Raw genomic sequence first — 11,049 nt, forward strand, 5'->3', positions numbered from 1 at the left:
AAGACATAGTTATCTTTTTGTATCTTATGACTGTATTTTTAAAAATCAAGATTGGATGTTGAGTAGTGTCAAATGGAATTTTAACATCTATGGAGATGTTGAAAGAGAGGCAGTACAACCATAATGGTTTGGTAGATAGTCTGAAGTCAGACGCTGCTTGAATTCCAGAAAGTGCTTCTGTCACTTACTAAGTATATCACCCTGGTCAAGTTTTGTTTTCAATGGTTCTTAATAGCAGGTTCTTTATCTATGAAATCGAAAGACTAATGATTCTTATTTCATATGGATGTTGTGAAAAATGGCAAATTAACACATGTAAAGTGCTTAGAATAATGCCTGGTATTTAGGAAACACTAGAGAAGTATCAAAATGACTGTTACTGTTTTTCTCATTTGATCTGTTAATATAAATTTTATTAGACTTAGTCCAATGGAACCTTCTTTGCATGTCTTGAATAAATCTCATCTAGCTATTAGTCCTTTAATACCTGAATTATATTTATTAATATTTCATTTAGAATTCATGCACTGCTATTAACATATTAATTTGGTCTTTAATTTTCTTAAGCAATCTTTTACATGTTTCGATGTCAACATATTACATAATAAAATGCATGCATTATCTACATTCAGGAACAGTTAGGAACTCCTTAAATATTTGGCAGAATTTCCTTATGAAAACATCTGGATCTGGATTATTTTTCAAAGGAGTAGCTTATTGACAACTTCTACTTTTTACCAGGACATTGTTTAGATTGTCCATTTTTTCTAGAGTTACAGCATATAATTTATACTTTCCTAGAAAAATGTCCTTTTAATGAAGTTTTAATATTTGTCTACGTAACATTAAGAAAAAAAATCATAATCTTTGATTTTTCTCTTAGTCTGTGGTTATTTTCTTACAATAATTTCTTAGTTTGTGCTTTTTCTGTTTATGTGTTTTTCTTGATTTTTGTTAGCTAGTGGTAATCATTGTTTTTCCTCCAATTATCAGCTTTGAATTTATTTTTCTACTACCTCTTCTGTTTCTTTGTTATTTATTATGTAGCTCACAAAGTTTTGCCTTTTCTCTATTAATTCCTTTCCTCTGCTTACCCCTGTTTAACTTAGTTTATCCAAATTCTTAAGTTAAATACTTAACTCATTTTTATTCTTTTTTGTTAACATAAATATTTAAGATTATGAATTTAAGATTATGATCCCTGTTTTATATACTATCCCATAGTTCTGATTGTACATATCAGATAATACATAAAATGGTACCATTTTAGGAAATTCAGTTTTTTAGATTATCTATAATTTGTATTTGAGTTTTCTCTTTTATTTAAAAATTCTTTAAGAGTTTGAATAGCCCGTTGATAAGACTCTTTTGTATTCTGGCTTGGTGTTGATTTCCAGTTTTATTATATTGTGTTTAGAGAATATAATTTATAACGTTTCCATTTGGGGGAATTTTTGAAGTTTTCTTTGTGGCCTAATGCTTGGTTAATTTTTGGAAATGTTTTATGGGTCCTTGACCTGTCATAGAGAGAGTTACATAGATGGCATAATTACTACTAATTCATTTCCGTCAGTTTCTCCTTTTTACTCCTATAGTTTTGCTTTATGATGTTAATGTTAAACTGTTTGCTATAACTATAACTGTTTTATATTTGTTGTTGACAGAAAATTTAACATTGAAAAGTACTCTGTTTTCTAACGCTTTTTTAACTTGAATGTAGTCTTGTGTTAAATTGTTTGTATCCAGCTAGTATATATTTGTACAATCTTCAAGTATCATTTTTTTCCCCCAGTATTTAGGTGTGTGCCTTGTATTTAGTATAAATGTGAGTTTTGCTTTGTGGTCCAGTTGGAAAGACTTTCATTAGGTAATAGTAGTATATTACCTTTACTCATTCTGCATACATGTTTCCTTTTAGCTTTGTCTGTTAATTTCTGGAAACTCCCATTTTGATAGCTTTTAAAGGACCTTGTCTATTTGCTTTCTTGTGAGTGCTGCTTTGAATAGTGAGGAAGATTTGTTTCTGGATATAATCTGTTAGCACTGTGGCCATCCCCATATCCCACTTTTGTATTTTCCTGACTTGCGATAGCTGGAAACAAAAAAACCCTCCATTTTCATTCCTGTCTTGCTGCTAGGTTTTTGATTGTAAGTTATTTTTTCTCCAAAACAAACCAATAGGTGATGACAAGAACCTGAGAGAGCAGGAGGATAGGGTGGCTCCAGCAGGGTAGTGAGTAGAATTGGTCAAGTGTGAGTGTTTGCAGCTGCTGGGTGTACAAGTGCCGGTGGACAAGCCTATTGCGGCATTCTTTCTAGATGTGATCAGCTCCCAGACACAAAAGTCAGACTGGCTTTCTTCTCCTCCCATCTATACAGATCTTCTGGACTTTGGGCTCGGTGATTGTTTTGGACTAATGGTATTGGTGTGGCCTTCCTTACAGTAGGTCACCCTCTGGCTGTGAGTTTTCACACATAACGATCCTCCGTTATCATGCAGATCCCTCGGGATTAACCAGAATTGAGATTTAGTCTTATAGTCTTCCCCTTTCAATCCTTAAACTAAGGATGACGATTCCTAATAAATAACTGACTGAGCAGACATCCTCTGGCTTGGAGAAGTTGTAGAACACTTTCAGGACAACATCCAAAGGGAAACCAGAAGAGACCAGATCTGACAGATCATACCTTTCACATGTAATCAGAAAGAACAAGGTGGATGTCAATGCATTTGTCCAGCTCAGTCTGGTCCCCAGCTTTGGTTGAGAGCAATTTCCTGGAGTGTTGAGAGCAGAAGCATAAAAACCAAAGCTGGAAAATAAATGGGGGAGAGGAGCTAGGAGCAATAAGTGCGTACCACTTTCCCCAAAAGTTTGAGAGTAAAAGAGGAGATAGAAACAGGGTGGTTAGAAGCACAAAATGGGATCAGGGAGGCTTCTTAAAATGGGAATGATTGGAATGTTTCCATTCTGATGGGAAAAACAAAGTAAAAGGAGGGTGAAGACATTCAAGAGAGGAGCTAGGGATAGAAGTCCTGTAGGTGTGTCTGGAGTAGGACAATTAATGTCAGGCATGAGGAGGACATCACTTCTACCATGTTGGGGAGGAGAAGGAAAATCTGGGTGCAGTTGGTCGTCTTACTTTTGGGGCAGAACGGTGACTGAGGTCTTACTTAGTTGCTTCGATTTTCTTCGTGATGTGGGAGGTAAGGTCATCAGGTGAGAAAGTAAGAAAAATGAAGTCTGATCTAGGATCTGAAGAGTTTGAAAAAGATTTGGAAGAACTCCTGTGGATAAAAGGCACACAAGATGGGTAGGGAAATTTAAAAAGCAAGGTTCTCAGCAACAGTCCTGACCTGACCTTGAAGGCACTTAGCAAACTTTAGTCCATATTGCAATATTAAATCCATTTGTTGTCATTGCAAACAATACCTTTAATAAGGGGCTAATATCCAAAATGTATAAAGAACTCCTACAACGAAGCAACAAAAAGCCAAATAATCCAATTAAAAAATGGACAAAGGACCTGAGCAGACTCTTCTCCTAAGAAGACATACAAAAGGCCAATAGATATATGAAAAAATGCTCAACTTCACTAGCTCTTAGGGAAATGTAAATAAAAACTGCAATGAGATATCACCTCACACCCGTTAGAATGGCTATTATCAATAAGACAAGTAATACCAAGTGTTGGAGAGGCTATGGAGAAAAATGAACTGTTACACACTGTTGGTGGGATTGTACGTTGGAGCAGCCACTATGGAAAACAGTGTGGAGGTTCCTCAAAACATTAAGAATAGAATTACCATATGACCCAGTAATTTGTCTTCCTGGTATATACCCAAAAACTCTGAAAACATTTATCCGTAAAGATATTTGCACCCTTGTGGTTATTTCAGTATTATTCATGGTGACCATGACACAGAAACAACCAAAGTGTCCTTCGATAGATGATTGGATAAAGAAGACGTGGTATATATACACAGTGGAATACTACTTTGCCGTAAGAAAAGATGAAATACTGCCATTTGCGACAACATGGATGGATCTTGAGATTATCATACTAAGTGAAATAAGTTAGAAAAAGCTGAGAACCAAATGATTTCACTCATATATGGGATATAAAACTGAAAACAAACAAAGAAGACAAACAAAAACTCATAGACATAGACAACAGTTTAGTTACCAGAAGGTAAGGGTGGTAGAAGAGGGTAAAGGGAGTCAAATATATGGTGACAGAAGGAGAACTGACTCTGGGTGGTGAACACACAATGTGATATATAGACAATGCATTACAGAATTGTACACTTGAAACCTATGTAATTTTACTAACCAACGTCACCCCAATAAATTTAATAAAATTTTTCAAAAAGTGAGTGCGTCTGTTTACTGAAATCTTGTTCCCAAATCCCTGACCTAGTGACTTGTGTGGTACTCTTGTATATTAGCTATCTTTTGATGTGTAACAAAATAAACACCTCCCAAACAGTGGCTTAAAACAATTACCATTAATTTAGCTTATAATTCTTCATTTCGGCAATTTAGACTTGGCTTGGCTGGGTGGGTCTTCTGCTGGTCTTGGCCCCGTTCAGTCATGTGCTCCAGGCAGCTGCTGATCAGCTAGATGATTCTGCTCCTGATGGTTGGCAGATTTCTGTTGGCTTGGGTGATAAGGGTGACAAGGACATATGTCTCTCATTATTCAGTAGATTAGCTTGGGAATCTTCACATGGCGGGGATGGCCAGGGTTCCAAGAACAACAAGAGAAAAGGCAATCCCCAGTGAGCAAGTTCTTTTCAAGCATCTGCTTGCAACGTGGACACAATAAGTCAAATGGTCAAACAGGTGGAGAACCAATGGATGGACAATAGAGTTCCACCTCTTATTGGGACGAGCTGCAAAGTTGCAGAGGGGCCATTTTTATAGTCAGCTACACTGCCCTTCCTGCCAAGAGTGGGGCATGCCTTGCTCTTACCAGTCAGCCCCGCATCAAGTGGTGGTCTCTGTGGCGTGGGCACAGTGACTTATCCACAGCCCGTCTCCAGGTTGCTGTCTGTGGATTCTCCATTCTGTGTTTCCCCACCTGTTAGTTTGTCCTTTCACACGATCTCAAATACCCTCCACTGCATCCTCATGGCCACTGAGGACGTGATTCACTGTGACATTAAATCCCCGGTCTCTTGTCTTGTCCAGCAGATCATACTGTTTTACTGGCAGTGGTAGCTAGGTAAGGACCCTGCCTTTTCTACCCTTGGTCTATCTTGTCACCTTTGTCAATATACATATTCTCAACCCGTTTTCCCCCGTTCACGTTCTGGTCTCCGAATCTGCTCCCTTGTGTGCTTTACTCAGGTATTTTTTTAAACTTTTTAAAAAAATTTTATTGGGGAACAGTGTGTTTCTCCATAACCCATCAGTCATTGTCCTTCAATCTAGTTGTGGAAGGCGCAGCTCAGCTCCAAGTCCAGTCACCATTTTTAGTTTTAGTTGCAGGGGGCACAGCCCACCATCCCATGCGGGAATTGAACTTGCAATCTTGTTGTTGAGAGCTCGTGCTCTAACCAAATGAGCCATCCTGGCTGCCCCGCCAGCAGCTCAGCGGCAGCTCATTGTCTTCAATCTAGTTGTGGAGGGCGCAGCTCACTGGCCCATGTGGGAATCGAACTGGCAGCCCTGTTGTTCAGAGCTCACGCTCTAACCAACTGAGCCATCTGGCCGCCCTCACTCAAGTTTGAATAGCCAGTTATGTCTCATTAACTCACCCGAAATGACCCAGAATATTAGATTGTGCAGGGAATGGAACAAACTTAGTCAAGCCTTGCTTACATTTTCCTAGCAATTGAACTAGCAGCAGAATAGGACATTTTGATATGGTACATACATTACTCTGTCAGTCTGCAATTTGCTTTTATTGTAAGTAAAATTGATCTCTTATATCTCCACATCTTTTTCTTATCTTTCGTGTGTGTGTGTGTGTGTGTGTGTGTGTGCGCGTGCGCGCGTGCGCGTGCATGCATTTAAATGGACGGGTGCCACATAACCAATGAACCAAGAAAAGTGAAAGAAAAAAAACATGAAAGGAAATTCAGAGGGGAAAGTCTCCAAAGACAGATGCCTCGGACCAGAGGCCTGTAAATTTGTGAGCATGTGTGTAAAGTTGTCCGTTATACATTTAGGTTTTATCAGTCACTCAGCATGTGTTTATTGGGTGCCTGCTATGAGACCCACACCATTCTAGAGGTTATGAAGTTGACCCCAGGGGCAAGCGTTGCCCTGGATATAATTCTGTCGCTGGCCTTGTTCAGCCTTTTCGGACTAAGATTCTGGCATAAAATGAAGGAGAGAAGTCAGGAGGCTCCCACATGCAGTCTCAGCTGATTGAAACCATCCCCTCTCCGGTGAAACACTCACTCTGACTTTACCGTCAGGAGGTAAGACATTCTTCTCCCTTCTCTCCACGTTGAGATGTTTTATAGATAATACTGCTTGCATGGGAGTGACCTGCTCGGGAAGATGGAGCCTCCTTCCGTTCCTCCCAAGTGCCAGGTCATCTTGCCGACAGGAAGAGTAGGGCTAGGGATGAAGGTTAGGTTGGAGGCTGCTGGAAACTAGTTCCACCTTAGGAAGGACGCTGAAGTGTCCGGTGAAATCCTGGAGATCTTTTTCAGAGCCTAGGATTCTCAACTTCAAAGCAGGGTTGAGGGACGTGCTTCCCATCAGGAAGGCAAGTACGGAAGTGAGATAGCGAATCTCCTTCTCCTCTTCCCATTGGAGAACTGGCATTTCCATGGAGGTAGAGGGAAGAAGTTGCTTCACTGTCAAACTCCAGGGTTCTTACTCTCACCTAAGTCGATTATTGTTATTATCATTATTAAAATGAATAACACTTGATATCTCCCTTATGGCAAGCACTGCATTTGGCAACTCACGTATCTCCTTTTATTTAATGCTCACAAGAGGTCAGTTGAGTGGGTACTAGTATTCCTACTTTGCAGACGAATACACGGAGGTTATCGAGTTCTATTCGATAGCAAAGCCCATGAGGCTATCGTGTAATGTGATCATCATCGCATTCAAGAATATTAAGTATTCGAACAGGATAGTTGTCAACTAATCCAGCTTCCCATGTAATTTGGAACCTCTTTCTGCAACAACCCCGATTAATGTCTGTTTATCCTTTGTTTGAGTGTAGCTCAGGACAGAGGCTGGTGGACTGGGAAAGCCCGGGATCCAAAGTCAGAGGCTTGGATTCGAGTCGCAGCTCTGCTGTGTACTAATGAACGGTGTACCTACCTTCTCCAGGTTACTGAACAGGTTTAACATCCATTTCTTCATCTGTCAACGGGAGAGAACTCCCAAACACAAAGTCACTGTGATGATGAAATGAGATGATACATCTGAGTGTTCATTTAAATATTCAACAGATTTCACTCATCGCTTTTTCTGTACCGGTCCCTCTGCTGCACACAGTACACAGATTAGTGAACAAAGCAGACATGGTCCCGGCACCTGTGAAGCGTGCAGGTTAGCGGGAGAGACAGATCATCAAGGCTGGGTCAAGGGTGAGGGCAGTGCGGCAATTGCCTCAGGGGCAAGTTTTAAGGGGGTGCCGAAAAACTCAGTAATCAAGATCAATAAGACCTTAATGCAGTACGTTAAAAAATAAAAATGAATGTAAAAATTCCATGATAAAAACATCAAAATATTAAATAATTGTCATGATCGGTATTGCTACTGACTATTGTTGCCTTCTGCCTCAGGCTCCAGCCTGGGTCTGCATGATGCTTCAGGTACCAGACCAGTAAACACAACGCCAAAACAGAAAGTACGGGTAAGAATCTAGCTGAGAAAGAAAGGGGAAGATGGTGCCAGGTAGATGGAGCAGCACTGGCAAAGGTCCTGAGATGGGAAACTGCTCAGAATGTGCCAGAGCCCGCAAGAAAGTGGGTGATATTGGACTGTGAAGGCCGGGGAGCAAACGGGCGGTCGCGGCCAATGACACAGGCTGGGTGGCCGCAGGAAAGGACTTGGGGTTATATTCTCCGTGGAGGGGGAAACCGCAGAACAGTTTTAAGCAGGGACGTGACTTAGGTTTGTTTTTAAGGATATTAATTCTGACTGGTGGGTAAAGAAGACATAGGTAAGGGAGGGGCAGAAGCACAGAGGCCACCTAAGGAGCTGCAGCACCTGTCCGTCCAGGCCAGAGAGGAATTTAACGTGATTATTCGTGCATTGGGCTGGGTACTGGCCATACAGTGGGGGGTTTGTCTCTCCCTCTCTCTGTGACTTTTAGCACGTTCCTTTGTGTCTCTGACTTTTGGTGTCCTGGTTTGTAAATTGGAGAATATAATAGTAACCACTGCGTAGGGTTGTTGTGAGGATTCATGTAGGTAATACCTATAGGAGGCTTGGTATATATAGTACATGGCAGATAGTGAATACTGACCAAAAAATTTGCATAGAGACTATTTTATAGTGATCTTCATGTTCCTGTCTTCTAGTAAGTGCTCAATAAAGATGTGGGGAATTAAAATACTGTGTGCCGCCGGTAGCATACGTATGCAGAGTGCTTGTTTTTTATTAGTGGAGATCACCTTGCAGGTGGCATGTCTCTTTTTTTATTTTCCGGGTTATATCTCTAAGTCTCTCAGAGCCATTCCTCGCTCTCCAACTCCGCCCTCATTCTGGCTTTCATAATCTCTTGCATAAACTATTGCAATAACGTGTAACTCATCTTCTTGGCTGCAGACTCCTTCCGTCCAGTCTGTCCTACATGTTGCTTCAAGCCTTGTTTTCCAAAACACAGGCCAGTTTACGTAACGCCAAAGCATTAAGCCCAGATTTCTTAGCGTGGTGCTCAGAAACACTCTCCACGATCAAAGCTGACTGTTTCATCTTCAGCTCCCATCCCGTGATGCCTGTCTGGTTTGCTTGGTACTCACCAAATGTAGATATATCCTCAAGCCTTTATGCTTTTGGTCAGATAGTTTCCTCTGTAAGGAATGCACTCTCTCCATCCCATCAGCCTGTTACAATCCATCCAATAAGACCCAGTTAAATGCTACCTCCTCTAGGAAGCACTCTCTGACCCGCAAGATCAGATAACAAATCTCTCTCCCTTCCTTCTGTTGCTGGTAGGCCTTGGATTCCTACCTCTCTTACGGCACATTCCACGTTACCCATACTCCACATCCTGTCCCAGTGTAAAAAGAAGCATAGCTCCAAATAATGGTAAAAATAGTTGTAGGTCATTTAGCAGAGTAATGAAGGATACATTTCTGTTCCAGACTCGCTTCAAATCCCAGCTGGCTGTGTGGCCTTAAAAATTACTAAATCCTTCTGACCCTCAGTTTTCTTATCATAAAATGGATATAGAAAACTCTGATCCATTGTTCTATTGTGAAGAGTACATTAGAAAATGTATTTAAAGCTTCTGGTTTACAATGGGTATGTGATAAATAGCGTTATTAGTGTGGTGGGTAGACCAAGTATGAGACTTGGAATTATACAGATTTAGGATCAAATACCAGCTTACCTGTATTACTTTTGTTTTTAGGCAAGCCACTTAACCTCTCATTTTTTCACTGGAGATAATAAGCACATCAGTCAAAAGGATTTTGTTAGGCTTAGAAAATGACAACAATAATGTATCATCAACAGTAAACCCTTGATGAGTATCCACCATGAATGAGAAATTATTCTCAATGCTTTACATGTATCAATTCATTTCACTCCCCAAACAACTTTATGAGGCAAATATTACTACTTTCCCCTTTCTGTAGATTTGAGAACTGAGACACGGAGAGGTTAAGTAGCTTGCTCAAAATTAAACACTAAGCAAATTATAGTACCGGTGTTGAAATTCAGGCAGTCTGTATTCAGAGTCTAAGCTCTTATAACAAATAGAATGGAATTGAATGCCTGGCATCTCGTAAGTTCTTAATGTTGTAATAAATGTTAAGAGCCCCCCTTCTTCCCTTCCCATTCCCTGTGTCAGGAGAAGGACCATGTTTTCCTTACTCGATAGCTTTGGCACACAGCACCCTGCCTGGCACGTAAGCAGAGCTGTGCTGGAATGGCTCGTACTGCTCTCCAAAGCCAGTCGTGCACCTTTCTTCCCAACTCCCCATTCAGTAATGTCACACTGGGAGCTTGAAATTGATTATGGGAAAGAATTTATGTCACAGGAATAAAAGCCAATACCAAAATGAGTCCTGGGCGTCAGAATCAAATCAATAAATTCCCTTTTTGGCTTAAGCTCCTTTACGTTGGATTTTCCATCATTTGCAACCCAAAGAGATCAGCCTAAGAAATCTGTTATTTCAGGTATTCTCAGGAAAGCTGAGGATGAGGAAGTGTGCCAGCAATATCTACAAAGCGAATTACCCAGGGAGCATTCCTGCAAGATTATAACAACCATCAGGCCCTCTTATTTGGGAGTAAAGTGACATTTGTTCTAAAAGTTCTACTCCATTGTTTATTTAAACATCCATAGCTGCTGTCCCATGTGCTCAGCACACAATCGGAGGTAATTAGGGGAGATCCAAGCAAATGGATTTCTAATGTGAGAATTTATCTCTTGGTCATTGGAATTCTGAGATACTTTACAGATATGGATAGTTGATTGTCGAATGGAGGCGGCTGCTGCTATTGTCACTGTGTGTGTGTGTGTGTGTGTGTGTGTGTGTGTGTGTATGGTTCTAGCAGCTAAATAAGTTGTTTCCTTTGCCCAAAAATGCAGCAACATCAACAAACAAACAAACACAAAAACAAAGAGTGTCTCTCTTTGTTTGCAGATGGCAATGTGGGTGGTCACAAGGATCCATACAATTTTAATTTCTAAGGCTCCACTTTATACAGCTTGTTTGTAACAATGCTTTATCCTTTCATTACATTTTATATTTTTCGAAGTAGAGTATTTAAAATGTATGATTTCTTTGGAGCCTCATAATACTCCTAGCAAGGAAAGAGAGGTAGGTACAGGGAGGTTAAGTGACCTGTTCAATGTCACAGCCAGGAAATGGCAGAGATGGAAAAATAATAAGTCAGG

This window comes from Rhinolophus hipposideros, assembly GCF_964194185.1.
Source record: "Rhinolophus hipposideros genome assembly, chromosome: 19".
Taxonomy (NCBI): domain Eukaryota; kingdom Metazoa; phylum Chordata; class Mammalia; order Chiroptera; family Rhinolophidae; genus Rhinolophus; species Rhinolophus hipposideros.